This window comes from Micromys minutus (genome assembly GCF_963924665.1).
Source record: "Micromys minutus genome assembly, chromosome: 2".
Lineage (NCBI taxonomy): Eukaryota > Metazoa > Chordata > Mammalia > Rodentia > Muridae > Micromys > Micromys minutus.
Genome location: NC_137971.1, coordinates 57,648,588 through 57,664,231, shown reverse-complemented (window position 1 = coordinate 57,664,231; position 15,644 = coordinate 57,648,588). Strand labels below are relative to the sequence as shown.

The 15,644-nt window shown below is 50.3% G+C and overlaps 1 protein-coding gene across 1 annotated transcript in view; it reads left to right on the top strand.

The window, feature by feature from the left end:
- Positions 1-15,644, top strand: part of BRSK2 (BR serine/threonine kinase 2) — a gene marked incomplete at both ends in the record, with an annotated part of 49,832 nt that overhangs the window by 13,637 nt on the left and 20,551 nt on the right. The gene's annotated exons all lie outside the window — the stretch shown is intronic.

Below are 15,644 nucleotides of genomic sequence, written 5' to 3'. Positions count from 1 at the left end.
TTCCATTCCCTAGGTCCTGCCCAAGGGAGGTTAAAAAGAGCAAGGCTTCCTTAACTAGGACACTGGCTTAGACAAATGATTCCCTCAATTGAATTGCTGAACAGATAAGGGATTCATCAAAAATATCTCATTGGGGGTAATCTTACAGTATTGAATTGCAGAGACTGGTTAATAGAAATGTAATGTGATCACCTGGCACTGCAGGAATTGGAGTGGGGTCCTCACCCTCCTCTACAGATATGCCTCAGTAAGAAGGGTGTTCCCAGAACTGGCTGAGGCTCCAGCATGGACACTAGGAGCGGTGTACAGGGAGTATTCTGCTAGATTCCTCGTGTGCTCTATAAATTCCAGTTTCACAGGACTTACTTGTGACTCCAGATAAGGGAACTAGAGGGAGGATGTCCTCCACAAGGGGGTCTTTGACTCTTACTGCTGGTTGGCTTCTCGGGATATAAGTGTCAGTTTATGACTTGTTGGGACCCTAGCTGTGGATGGGGCTCACTGATATCACACCAAGTTTGTCTCTGGGCTCCCTCTTCAGGGGTTGGGGAAGCAGCCACCAGGCTGTGACTGACCAAGAGAAAAGGATTTGTTTTCACTATAGGTACTTGGACCCTCTCTCTCCATGAATGAAAGACATGGAGCTGTCCTCCATCCCTCACTGTGGGGTACTGATGGTAGATCTTGGGAGTGTGCCAGGGACCTGGACCCTTTATCTGTAGAACCCATCTCTCAGGATACTTCTCAGCACCTCCCTATCCTCCCAAACCCTCTCCTCCTAGGACATCCAACCTGTAGTCTGTTCCCTCTTGCTAGCATGGAGGTCCTGAGATACCCAGTTCATAGCCTGGGGCTTCTAGCCCTAGCATAGTTTCCCCCAAGCCTCCTCCAAAGTGGGGTTTACAGTCTGCTACAGGGGCATTTCCTCTGTCTAGCCCTTGCTTCCTATTTCTGTACACATTTATGGTCTGCCCTTGGGGTGGCTCACCTGACCATCCTGAATCCTAACTTTAAGAGGTTGGAGTTCAATGCCTACGCCATGTCCCATTGTTCAAACAAGGGGCCTGGGTCAGCCTCTAGGGCATAGCTATTGAAACAACTATAGAGAACCCATATCTTCTTTGTCCCTTAGCTTGAATATACTCTTCCTGCCAGACTCATGAGTCCTAAGCCAGTTAGCAAGGTTGGGGTGTTGGGTCTCATGTGGAGACACCCACATCACCAGTCCAGTACTGGCTCTGAATCTACCTGTAGACCTTAGCATGGCCACAGAGTTAGGGCCAAGTCAAACCCCTTCACCTGCCCTCGTGTTGATCCTGGGAACAAGAAAGCCTTTGGGAGAGCGAGACTGGTGATGTGGCCCCTGGGAGGTGGTCCTGCCAAGGCTATAGGTATGGTATCAGGGTTTTCCTTATTCCTCTGCCCCTATGTCTTCCTTGACATAAAGGTTTCCCCCTTACCAGGAAGTTCGTCCCTTAGCCTGAGGAACTGATATGGTCTTGGAACATTCTGAACACTCAAGGCTCTTGTCATCGTTGTGCTGGCAGGTGAGGACAGTTTCTCAGGATTCCCTGGCCCTTCATTGGCAGGGCATGTGGAACCCCTTAGCTCACTTGTCCAGCCATCTAGGTCACATTGGAGAATCACCTGTCATGCTATTGAACCAGAGCTCTTTGGATGCAACAGGCCTCATGTCCCCATTCACACCAGCCAGTCACTCTGGAATGTATTTGGATTGTAGAAGTCACTTTTACGTCAGGGTCAATGTGGTGCCCCAAGGGCTGGGGTAATGTTCCATGTGAACCGAGTTGTGAGATTGCAGAAGGCCGACCATGACAGTGGTGGAAGTGGGCCATGGTTGCAGAGAACACAAGGACACTTTGGAGGTGAAGGCTGTGTAGGCTCTCCTGACTGGCTGATGACTTAGTACATAAGTGCTGAATCCAAGACCAAATGAATGAAATTCTTGTAGCCGTTGTAAGTCAAGTCTGCAGAGATTGCTATAGGATGTAGCTGAGGTGGGAATGCTAGACAGCAAGTCTCAGGGGTCCCACTGACAATTCAAAACAGAAGGTTCCAGGAACTCTGAAGGCCCTAGGGATGGGTCCATGTCCCCTTCCCAACTTGCCACTTGTCATGTGTCCTTTCTGTCATGCAGCCTAGTTTCTGAGGCTCGACTGGCTTATAGTAGAGATGCCCCAGCATTCTGCTCTGTGGAGTGGGGAGAACTTCATAGTGGTGCTGAGAAGACCCGCATGCAGCACACTGAACAGCAAGTCTCAGGGGGCCCCTGCTGTTGGCTGCTCTGGGTCCTGGACAGCTCTGAGACCCCAGTGTTAAGCAAAGGTGGGCGCTGGATGTCTCCTCTGCTCTTTGAGCCTTGGAAATTTACACAGAAAGAAGAAGCCATATTCTCTGACTCTGGGGACTGGTTAACCACCCAGGAATAATCAATGGACCCCAGCCAGGATGTCCCAGAGCACCCCTTCTTAGGGCTGTCAGTAAGGAAGATGGCTCAGGGACCAGGGAAGTGACTAGGGCACAGTGGGGGGTCAGAACCTAGCTCAACTAAAGGAGGCAAGAAGAAAAGGGGAGCCTTAGATGCTCCTGCCTTATCTGCTCCTGTCACCATGGCAACAGATGGAGGTTTGAAAGAAAAGGAGGACACTATATGAGGTGACTGGGATTTGGAAGCAGGGATCCTTCAAGGACCATTCAAGAAGGAGGGATATAGATAGCATCAGGCCCTCTTCCTAGGCCATTGAACCCCAAGACTTGTGAGTGGGCTTTGGAGTAGAGTTGAGTCTCCTTTTTAAGACCCCCAGCTTGACTTCTGGGGTATAATCATCAATAGAACAGGGAGAGTTTCATGTGCCCAGCTGGATATCTGATGGGTTGAGGTAAATAGTAGGAGGAAGAGCTTGGCATTGGGCATGGCTCTGTCTCCCCTAACCTGAAGCCAGGGAAAAGGCTTCCCTGGAACACCAATCTCACCATATTGATGGTCATGCCCAAGAGGTCTCTGAACCCTTTCTCCCCTCTTCCCCCCGAGAGCCTCCTGGTCTGACCTGGCAGGTAGAACTAGGCTATGGAGTTCCACCTGGCTGCATTCTCAGGTTCAGCCTTCACTCAGCACTCCGACCTCTTCAAAGGAAGTCTTGAGAGTAGGTAGGCAGGCTCAGCAACCCTGTGTGGGACATTTAAGCCTGTGCTAGTTCATATGGGTTCATGAGATTAGAGAGGGACTTGGCCTTCTTAGTAGGCCTAGGAAAATGCCTGTGAAAACAGTGGAAACTTTCACCATGGGGAAGAAGAGAAGCTCTAGCCAGATGCTTCATTCCCACGTACTATGGGAGCTTGGCATTTGAGCTTGAGCCTGGCACTGTCGACTGCAGGGAGGTCATCATTGACTATAACCCTGGCCTTGGTTCCCAGGAGTAACCTGCCACCTAGCTTGGCTTTAGGAACCCCTACCTGCCTTACCTCTGGAGTGCAACCTTTAGTCTCCTGTATGCCAATCCTGCTGCAGCTTTCCTGACATCCAGTGGACTGGGGTATGGGTTCCTTAGATGAGGCCCAGTGGCAAGGGAGTAGTCAGCCCAGTCAGTACTTAGGTGGGAGGGAATAAAGAGGAAGGGCTGGTGTCAGTGGGAAGACTTTTCCTCAATTGGAGACAGTGGTAAGGATACCATGGTAGTTTCTACCCCAGGTAAAACACTGATCACCTGCTTAGTGGAGGCTCTGGGACCCAGACTACACAGTGATACAGTGTCCCACAGCATTTGTGGAGCCCAGAGCACCACCATGTGGTTCTCATTCTCCAGAGTAAGGTACAGGACAGGATCTCCTTGGGCCCCAGAGCAAAGAATAATATATAATATCACCTGGCAGCCACTGCATGGACCTCCACTATATGCCCCTCCCTGTCTGCTAAAAGCCTGGTGGTCCAGACAGGCTTCCCAAGGAGGATGATGAGGTAGGTATTTGTCTCATAGCTACCCCAGTTCACACTAAGGCTGGAACCAGTTGGCCTATGGGTACCTCTAGTGGTTCTGTCCTGCGGACAGTGCTCTCTCCCATCTTTAGTCTACTATCTTCAGATGACTTCAGTAGAACATAATTGAGGTAAGCACATGCACACCATCCTCCCTATTAATCCTGGGAATTTTGCTCTTCCCAGTTCCTGCATTCTAATCTGACCTCCAATGGTCCCTGTGAATGGGAGCAGGTGCTGAGGGGAGATGGATCACCTCAGGAAGCTATGAGTTCCTATAGAGCCAGTATCAAGGTTTTGGGTTCAAGGGGGTCACTTTAGCCTATGGGGGCCCCTGACACTTGTGTTGGAAGAGTGACCCTGTCCTCAGATATGTTGGGAAATGAAGGATATTACCTGCTTCTATGAAAGGGTACCAAGTCCTCTTCTCTCTGCCCTGTACCCAGAGTCTGGGCCAAGCAAAGGGGAGGGAGAGGCAGCTGTCAATGTGTGAGACCCCTCTAGCCCCAGACCTTTGTCTCTTGATTCCCAGGAAGTCACTGCACAGGCACATACAAGCATGGACTTCCTGTCCTGGGCTAGCAGTGGGAAGTGACACTGACTTGTCACCAAAGGACATGTTTGGGCTGACAGGCTGGGTGGGTTGGGATTAGTGCTTCATTGCTGTGGTGGGTGATTCCTTGTAAGCCCCATGTCTCCCTGCAGAAGGAACCTGTTAGCTTTGCCTGCTATCAGACTTGAGGTCACAGGGGTGACACAGGCAAGCCTCAGAGTTCACCACAGCCCCTGCCTGATATGGAGGTTGGCTAGGCTTCCTCTGCTGCTCATTCCTGCCATTCTCTGGTTGGAAAGGAAATGCATACAGGGGACCTGGGTCCTCCGGGCCCTGGTGCAGGAGGAACTCTCAATCACCGAGGCCTATTTGGAGAAGTAGAAGAGAGGCAGAGGGGTAATCCCCAAGGTAAGGAATTAAAATGGAGTTTTTGGCCACTTGGTGTAATGTTCCCATTATATTGATCACTTTAATTTCACTGTTTTCTTGTTACTAGAAGACAAGAAAATGGGGCAGGTGGGGTGAGGGACAGCCATGGTCAGCCAGTGTAGTGAGGGACCCACGGGAAGGACACTACTTCCTGCACAGTGATTCTCAGCTGAGACCTGATTTTCACAGAGTTGGGAGGCCAGGGGTTGGAAGCCTGTTGAGTATGTGTTTATCTGACACCATGAATGTTTTATATTCATGATATGGTTCACTTACATTTCACCATGTTTCCGAGGCTTTTGAGTTTTCTGGAGTTCTAAGTTACCCCCTTTCCCCTTTGGGTGGCATTTTTTTTTAACCTTTTATAAGCTTGATTTTATAAATGCCATTTCCATGCAAGTGTCCCCTGCTCCATTGCCTGTGTTGGGAAGGCCTCTTAGGAGCAGTCTCCCTCCTATACCTTCTCTGTGGCCACTTTACTCTCACCTGACTGTGGCCTGGTGGGTAAAATGCCTCTGTGGCCACTCCTGGGCAAAAGTGACATTCTCTCCCATCTGTTCAAAGCCTATAACAGTCTGTCCCTGGAGGCCTGGATACTCATCATCTAAGCCCCCCAAGACTGCCAAGGATAGCTCCTGGCTTGACTCCTTCCTGGGTCTATTTCTTGGTGAGCTCCTAGCCACATTTCAGTGGGGGGTGAGATAAGAAAGTTCAGAGTTATTGGTACTTCAAGTATAGAGTCTTCATATTCGATGTTTAGGAAAGGAAACCAGGAGACCCATACACACCCCCAGCAAGGCTGGAGGGACTTGGGTCCTTCTAGACCAGGTAATAGTAGAGCCAAGTTCCCAGCCTTCCTTGACCATCCTTGAACTGCATAAATGACTTCACTCTGTCTGGTAAGAGACTTCGGATTCAGGATAGCAAGGTCACTTGAGGATGATGCTTTCCCCTTCTAAATCCCTTCCCTTTCTGGGTCAGAGACTCCTTTAGTGAGTACAGACCTGGGGTTACAGTTTGCAGAATAGGAAGCACCTGCCCCCTATTTCTGTGACAGGCAGTGGAGGATCGGGCATGCAGAGGCAGCCAAAGGGCCGCAGGCATGCGGAATATTTCAGGGCTTAATTAATTTAATTTGAGAGATTCCTTTTCAGAGTGTGAACGGTTGTCTCCCCAGAGGTGTGCGCCTTCCCTGTTGCACTGGTGGGCGTCCTCGGGATCTTTGTGGAGGAGCTTTGCCTGCACCCTGTCATTAGCTTCCCCTAGCACTGGGGAATCCTGACTACAGCCATGGCTTGGAAACATGAGTGCCGGAGCTATGGGGGTGAAGGCGGCGAGGTGAGTGGCTGGGGAGGCCGCTGCAGCACCCACAGCTGTGTGGCTGCTGAGAACATGAACACTTTGATGTCTGCAACTTCAAAGTCTCCACAACCCAGCTGAGGGAGATGCATGCTCCAAGCCAGACTGCCTTTAAAGCTACCCACTGGGTTTGAGCACCCCCAACCCAGAAGCCAAGTTCCCTCCTCTGTGTGTGCCCCCAGGCATTCTGATTTCTCTGCCCACCAGCCTTGATTTCCAGTCTGATGGGATCTTTCATCAGGATCAGGATTAAAAAGGGCCAGTCAGGGTTTTTCGGGGAGGAAATCCAAGGGCCTTTCTGGGTCAGAAGCCAGGCTCTCTCTCCAGAACATTCTCAGCAGGCAGAGGGAGGGTCAGCTTCTAGAGATCTGGAACCTGAAGCCCCACCAGATTTGGGCCCTGGAGACTTGGGAACACTGGCAACCATTTTCCAAGGACACTCCCAGCTTATCCCCGAGCAAGACTGCTCTCCCAAGCTGCCCAGCTTTGTGTGGTAGGTGCCATTTACCCTGGCAGCTGTGCTATGCTGTGTTGCTGGCGTCCATGATGTCAAAGAGCTTTCATGACCCCAAGATTCTCAAGACCCATATGTTCCCACATGCCTGGTCCCTGGACTGTCTACCAAATGTGATTGACTGTAGATAAACAGTATAGTCCCTCCGGCATCTCTCAGTTTGATTATCCATTTGTTCAGGCATGATAGGATGATAGATATCCTGAGCTTTGACTGAGAGGTAATGCTTGTGCCGCCACCCAGCTGGAAGCCTCGACTGCTGGTGCTGCAGCAGGAGAATGCAGCCTGAAATTTTGTGAACCTAGATTTCAGACCATGTGACCCCAGACCTTGAGCCTGCTTCCCCTTCTAAGAAAAAGAGCAGAGATTTGTAATTACAGAAAGATGGATGTGAGCCTCATCCTGGTCATACAGTGGCATTGCCAGCACACCTGCCCAGACTACTATTCTGTCTTCCATGCCCAAGGATGCTGATAGGTCTCAGTGCCTCTGCCAGTGTAGGTTGTATTTGCTGGTGGCTGTTATGGTGCAATGAGCAAGGAAGTCTTTGTGAACAAACCTTTGTGGAGACATGAACAGTTTGTGATGAAGAAGAGCATTTATGTGTGTGTGAGCTGAACTATCATGTGTTAGTTCCTTGGGCCTCCAGACAGAAGTCAGTATGAGAGGATGTGTAGTCCCACACTGCAGGGTACAGTAGTCTTTCGAGTTGTAGGAAATTCCTTCTGGCTTCTTTTCAGTGTTGGGGTATTGCTGGTAGTCTTTGGTACCTCCAAATACAGCTGACCTCGCACTGGGGTATTTAACTGATTGATCATATGCAAAAGCCCTTTACCAAGTAGGTTATTACCTGTTCCCTTTGTGTCCCATTTGAGGCTTGGCACCCAAGATGGGTACAGGCATCAGCAATAAGTACATGACATCTCCATCTGCACCAAATCTGTCTCTCCATACACCTAGGTTACCTCCCACCCTGGGTTTCCCCAGTACCAGGGCACGACTATGGAGGATTAGGTGGGGAGGAGGTGTTCCTGGGGGTAGCCTTCAGCTCATCTTCAGGACCCTGCCTTCCAAGGAGGTAATGAAGGAGCCATGGAATCCTCATGTGAGATGTGGTAGGATGGGGAGTCTATTGACTAGAGTGGGAATCCAGCAGTGGGAACTTTGCCAGCATGTAAACAGGGAGAGGGATATAGAAGCCCTAGAATCTGAGACTTCTTGATATTTATCAAGGGCAGGATATGGCCAAGGCCCTGATGCCTGGCCCTTCTCCAGTATCCATGCTGACTGCCCGTGTCCCTCTTCCTCTGCCCACTACCCTCTATCCTGATCTGAGAGGCCCAAGCTTTGAACCTGCTAGAATTAGTGAGCAGTGTGGACCCTTGCTATACTGGGGGTGCTTTGGCTAAGGGACTTTTATTAGGAAGGATTCCGGGGCCATAGTCATGACTGGGGATGTAATATGGAGCTAAGCAGGCTGATGCCTTTGAGTCTTGCCTTCTGTTGCTCAAGAAGAGCTCAGCCTTGTCCTCCTTGGCCTGAGAAGGGGAGGAGGTGAAGCAATTTAGAGACCACATGGTAAGTGGGTCTGGCTGGGGTACTGCTACAGTGAGTGGCTACCCCCTATGCCTGTCTGTCTGTTCTAGCATCATCTGGGGGCCTTTACGGACTGAGTGTTCATCACTGTTGTATGACTTGGTGAGTTGCCTAGGGTGGCAAACACCATCTTTTTCTGGTTTCTAGTGTCAGGAACTTGAAACCGCTTAGCAATAGCTTGGCTTAGCTATGGTCATGGCTTAGTAGTGAGTGATTCAGGCTTAGTAGTAGCCTTGTCTTAGCAAGTCCCAGCTTAACTGCAGTCATGGCTTAGGTGTGTCCCTGCCTTAGCTCTGATCTTAGCTTAGCTGTGGTCCTGCTCTCATGAGTTTTAGCTGGGATGTTGTTGGAGGTAAGGCCACTCCTATTTCACAGGGCCAGAGAGCTGCTGTATAACAACTTCATTCCTTTGCAGGAGGCTTGCCACAGAACATCACCCCAACAGTGCCCATGTTTCTGGGGCCCATGGCCAGAAGAGGTACTTGTATAGGGTGTGACTCCAATAGGCTGGCTTGTTGAGGGCCTTGGTGAAGTCTGGTGGAACAGTGTCTGAGAGGTTGGAAGAGCTAAGGCCAGGAGGTGTTAGCCCACTGGGCAGTTGTGGCTACTTATGCTCAAGGGCCCTGCCTCCTTATCCTGTCTTACCAGCATGGAGAACCAGGAGCTGGAAAGTTGCTGCCTCCTCCCCAATTCTAGGGTCAGCTTTTTTTTTTTTTTTTAAAGGAACCCACGGGAACCCAGCCAGCTCTGTGCACCAGTGGTCTCCTGCCTTCCCCCACCCTTCCCACCGTGTGTGTATGTGTGTGTGTGTGTGTGTGTGTGTGTGTGTGTGTGTGTGTGTGTGATGGGGATGTGACCTGTAGTGACAGCTGAGACCACCATGAGGCTGCTACTACCAGCTCTCTGGGCAGAGCTTGCAGAGTTGTCAGGACATTCAAGGACAGCTGTAGGCTGGCAAGTATGGTTTTATCTACTCTCTGCTCTCAGTGAGACTTTGTGTTTGATGTAGAAAACATGCCCCCTTCTGGCAAGGATAGGGACTCCATTTCTCAGTTGCATTTTACCAGATGCTTTCTCAAGGACTAACTTGCTGCTGTCATGGGCAGCCTGGCCAGGACAAGTTGGGCTCTTCATTGTGATCTATTTTCCCAGGATGGGGCCACCTCCTGCCAGTCCCACCCAGGCTGGCTGTGAGTCCCATCTGTCACCTCAGGGAAATGGGAGCCACTGCCCCTTCACACACCCACAGTGCTGCCTACTGAGAACTGGAGGAAAATAGGTCATTGTGTGCTACAGTGGTTGCCCTAGAAGCTGAGCAGCCCAGGGTAGAGAGGCAGGAATCTTTGGATAAGATACACTTGGTCCCAAAGGCAGAGTGGTCACTTATGGGGGAAGTACAGGTCACCCTTGAAGCACTTTTCTCTTGAGCACTAGTCTCAAGTCAAGTGCCCCCTGCTGGGCTAAACAGGAACTGGGGGTGGTATGTTCATTAGCTAACTGGGGCCAGCATTCAGTTGCATCCTGCCTGGTGATAAGCCTTCCTCCTCAAAAGCCGCAGAGGAGGCTGCTGCCAGCCACTCATACACTATACCCGAACACTAGCTGAGTATGCAGGACCCTGCCCCCAAAGCTGCCACAGGCCAAGCCCCAATGCCCCAGCCTACTGCGTTCAGCACCAAGGACAGCAGTCCATATCAGGCCTGCTGATTCATTCAGCCAAAAGGCATATCAAGCAAGGCCTGCTCTCACCATCCTCTTTATTAGTACTGCATCTGACCACTAGCACTCTGCCTTACCCAGAATGGACTCCTTTCCACTCTCTAGACCAACTCTGGCTAGCATAGGAGTTGGGAGAAGCCAAGCGGGTCACCCAGGGTGAGGCAGATGAGCAACCTCATGGACAGTAGTGGCAAGGCAGATGCACCCAAGTGTGTGCAGACAGGTCACAGAAGAGGTATTACCTCACACCTGGATATTCATGAATTCCTGTGGAGAACTGAGCCTGCCAGTGACAAGGCTCAGGAGATGTCAGGGAGGGGCCTAGGCAGATTATCTGCTGGACCCTCTGAGAATTAGAAAGGGGTGAACCTGAGAGTGGCTGACTAGAGATTGTCTAGGAGAGGAGACTTGGCCAAGGTCTCATTGGACCTGTCTCCTGGAAGCCCCTGACTAAGGAGTTGCCTTTCCTTTGCACTGGTTCCATAGTTGTGGGACAGGGTCCATGGGAACATGATTTTTAGGCAGCTGCTACAGCATTGCTGGGTTCTGTACAGCCATTCCCCACCTGAGCACCACTGTATAAGGATCTAAGAAGTCTGTATTATGTGGAGGGATCTGGGAGTCTGCAGGAGTCATTCCTCCCTGTCCAGCCTGGTTTTGGACCATGTGTTCCTGACAGCAAGTAGCCCACATGCATGTGCATCTGTCACATCTGGGAGTTTAGACTCTGGGCTTACTCTGGGTTCCCTTCTGCACAGGGTAGTCAGGTCTGTACTGAGGTCTGTATGCAGTGAACATATAGGGCCTGTCTGCTTGCCGTGACATTAGCAGGAGGAGAGGTAGAGCAGCAGGAGTGGGAAGGCCTGAGATGACCCTGTAGGGAGGGTTGATGGTCACTGATCCTCTCAGGCTGCTGCATACAGGCCATATCTTGGCTTTGTAACAAGAGTGAATTGGAGAAATCAGTGTCCTTCATTGGGGGGAGCTGGGGCTGGTGAGCTTAGGCCTAAGCCTGGATCTGCTGAGGGCTGGGTACACCAGGAGACTCTGGGACACTGGAGCTTGAGGGCCACATCCCCGTAGTAAGAATCCTGTGGGGATGTCTGTAGTCTTGGGTGGTGGCATTGGGTGACCTGGGGTACCCTGGCCAGGTGTGGAAAGACCAAGGAAAGGAACTGGCAACAGGAGGATACACATGGATTTTGGTCGTCCATTTGACCTGATGCCTCTGCAGAAATATCGTGCTTGGGATCTAGTGGGGTGTGTGATGCAGCCCTGAGCTCTGCCTGCTGATCACTATGACAGCACTATGAGACATGCAAGCACATGCTGCATCTATAGCTGGTGCCACCACCCAAGTGGACACTCTGTATATCTCAGGATAGTACATCTCTGGACTGTCACCTCTTTTCCTCCAATCCATGGCCATGGCCTGAGGTGCTGGGGGCTACAAAAGGTCCTCCTCGATGCTAGCATTGTTGTCTACCTAGGGTATACTGCCCAAACCACAGAACAGCAGCAGATCATCCTGGTTTGTTGTCAGTGGGAACAGAGCTCTCTGACCTTTGCACTCATGATCCTCAGGGCTCAAAGAACCCCAGCTAGGATGTTCAGAAGGACCATAATCTGTAAGACAGGCCAGCAATGGCAGGACAGGAGGGAAGAGGCACTGGTTCCTAGTCTGTTCCTAGCCAAGGACTCCTGCAGGTTCGTGGGGAGCCAAATTTGCCTCTAAGATAGTGGCTCTATCCTCTTGCATCCCCACTGCCCAAAATTATCCCTGGGGTATTCCTGGAGATCACCTGGCTTGATCCACAAATAGTCTTATTCCTTCCTCTCCCTGACTGAGGCAGTGATTCTTTGGGGTCACTAGTGTCCAGAGGGCAGGGTGGTATGCCAAGCTACTACACCACACCCCCTAGAAAGTGCCCAGTCCATATGGCAGCGTCTTGCTGTTTAGCTGTGCAGAGGACAGGTGTTATTTGGAAGGTCATCCTGTTGCCCATACTGGAACACTATTCAGTCTCTACCTCTAGTGAGGGTCAGTTTTGCTCAGAATTCAGACATCCTATGTTCCCTGTGCAGGTAGGGGCCCAGTCAGCACCTTCCTGATGTTTGAATTGTCTAGCTATAGTTGCTCATCTGCCTACCACCTCTAATTCTCTAGTCAGGCTCACAAGTCCTAGGTGATTGTGGGTGGGAGTGGCTCTGGAAGAACCTAGAGCCTTGACACTTATGTCAAAGTCACCTCTGGGAGCCTGGGGACCCTCCTTAGAGACATAGAAGCCCCAGTCCCTTTGAGCCTGCTGCTGCCCCATACAGGAGCAGTGCACAGTTGAAGCTGGTGACTCTTCATGCTTCTAGCTCAACCCTACCCTGGCACAGCCCCATGTAATTATCTGTGACATGGTATACTTTCCCCTTCTCTGTGAGGCTGCATCTGTGTGAAGACAATAATTAGAGATAAAATCACAATTGGAAAATAAGCCCCAGCGAGTTAGAGGGCTGGGTAATGAGAGGTGACTGTGGGCTTCCCGCCAGAAAGCCGCAGGCCTCTGTCCCTGAGGCTGCAGGCCCAGTAGCAGGACTCCTTAGGGTATATTTCCCACTCCCTGTCAAGCAAAATGGGCAGAAAATCTCATAATCCAGACATCTAACATCAGAGGACACCATTGTCCCCTATTCCTGAGGCAGGATCCCATTTTACCACATGGAAGTAGGAAGGAGTGGCCTAGAATATTGGGTGAGCTTTACCAAAGAGTAGCATTGCCATGCTAGGCTATGTAAGCTATGTAGGAATGTTCGAGTTACATTGATGGGAAATGGGCCCTCTGTGTATACTGGAAACAAGTGGAAGAAGGTGAAGGGAGGGTGGCTCCTCTGTACCTTAGCCATGCTGTGTCCGGAGCCACACGTTCCCCTGAGCAGGAATCATGATCCTATTTTCCTAGGAAGCCTCTAGAGAAGGCTTGTGCTTAGGGTACCTTGTTCTGGTGGCCCTCTGTCTTCTTGGCTTTTTAGAAGCCAGCTAGGCAGATGCCATAACCCCAGTTTCCCTCACCTCTAAGGTGGGGCACAAAGCAGTGCCTGGTACACAGCTATGCTCGACAGACTTTAGAAGTCACACTGGATGGAGATGACAGCATTGTCTTCTGAACATTTGATGTCTGGGAAATTGTTCCGTGGTTGCTGATAGCATACCCCAGTTTCATACTGTTCACTCCCAGTTCCTGAGGCAGGAAAGTATTTTTCTATGTCTCTCTTATGTCTGAGACCATGTACAGGCTGCAGAGTATACATGTGAATGAATACATGCATGTGGGGTTGAGTGTGGAGTATGTGTGCACATTCAGAGGAGGGCGAGTACATGGGGCATACACATAGATGAGATGTGAGCATTCGGATGTATGTGAGGTTGAATGTTTATGCCACTGGTTGTGAGAGTGAGTATATAAGCATGAAGATAGTATGTGAATGGATATGCATAAGTGCATTGTTGGGGTGCACACAGCAATATAAGGGCAAGTATGCCTGTAGTATGAACATAAGAGAGAGGACATGAGAAGTGTGAACCTCTGCCAGGACTCAGCATGTCCTGGGAGGTTAGTCAGTAAGAAAATCATCGCTTGGCTGCACTATTGGTTTGATGGCTAATAGGTGTGCTTGCCTGCTGAACTGTGATGACATATGGAACTCTTCATGTTCCTGCCAAGGAACTCCAGTGTTCCTTGTTCCTCACATGCTGAGACATACAGTCAGATGAAAGGCTGGGCCCACCTGCCTGGAACACATTTGAGGATGCTTGCCATGTCTCTTCCTACCTGCTATCCCTGCTCTTATGCTATCCTTGGGAAGAACCTGGGTTTTGCCCTCTTGGATCTCCTGGGGGAACACGTTGTTTCTGGGTGTTCTCATCTCCTGCTTTGCCCTTGTGACCTTATCCTTACTTAACTGGGTCTTATAGATGTGTAGGCACCCCTCCTCCTGGGCCGGAGGCTTTTATCACTTGTCATTCTGTCCTTCCCCATTTCTTTTGTATGTACAATCTCATTTCATAAACTGGATGGTTTTACCAACTCTCATGAACCATCTGACCAAGCATGGATGGGCTCCTGTCTTAGTGCCAATGCCACAGTCCACGTGGTTACTGAATTATGGGTAGTGGATTACCAGTACCTGAGCAGGAATCAGACACTCATGCTGCATCAAAGACAGCCAGAAAGCGGTTCCAGAGCCTGTGCCAGGCCTCAGCGATTGCTTCCCTGACTAAGACACCCCACTGTGGCCACCCCTCAGCTGGAGCTCTCATGGCAGGCAGCCTGGACTTTCCTCTACCATGAAAACTCAGCTCTGCACTTCGTTACTCAGGCCCTAGTTCCAACGGGGTCCAATCACCTCATCTCTGTTGTGATCTTAATCAAAATGTAAACTGTCTTGCACATATTTATCTTCTTTATGTTCACTTTTTTGTCTAATTTGTAAAACACTGTCATATGCATGTATGTATACATAGGTTTGCACACACACACACACACACACACACACACATCTGTGTATGTTTGTGTGTGCGTGCATGTGTGCATGTATGTGTTTTCTTCTCGAGCTGCAATATCCTTTTGATTTGGCTGGGAATGAGTCTTTTGTGGAGGAGGGAGATAGAGTCCATGTTGGAAATGCTTCTTTAGCCCTACTCTACCTTTCTACAGATTTTGCCCTGCACTCTTCTCACCCCTTTTGTTGTGCCTCATTCTGCTAGGATAACATCTGGACCCGCCCTGAGTCTCTGCCTCATGGCCGGTGATCTCAGTCTAGCTTTGCTTCCCACTGGTCATCATGGATCCCAACGATGGACCCCTGCCACCTCCTCCAGCCTGCCTAGCACCCATATGCTTCATGCTGGACACTAGAGCCTCCTTCAGTTTCAGGCACCAACCTCAAGCTAAACTCCTCCATGTAATCATGTTCGGAGGCTGGGAAGGAGAGGGTGCTGGGGCACAGATTATAGCCCCCATAGAGGCTGAAGGGGCTTAAGTAAGATCATGTTGGAGGGCAGAATGGCTCTGGATTCAGAGCATGTTGTCTCTTCAGCTGGGGATGTTGGCTTGGAGGAAGGGCTCTGGTGATTTAGGATGGGGCAAGGGTACACAAAAACCTCAGGTTTCAGGAGGAATCTGGTTTTAGTGCAGCAAGCCATTCTTCCATGGAGCCATTCTGATCAGTGAGCAAGGTAATCAATGGCCAGGGTCTGAACAGCTTGAGAATTGCAAATCAAGACTCAGAACTTCTAAGTAGGGATGAGGTCCCTGCTATCTAGGGTGGTGTCTTAGGGTTTTATTGCTGTGAAGAGACACCATGTGCAAAGCAACTCATAAAGGCAATCATTTAGTTGGGGCTGGCTCACAGTTTCAGAGGTTTAGTCCATTATCATCATGGCAGGGAGCATGGCAGCATACGGGCAGACATGGTGCTGGAGGAGCCAA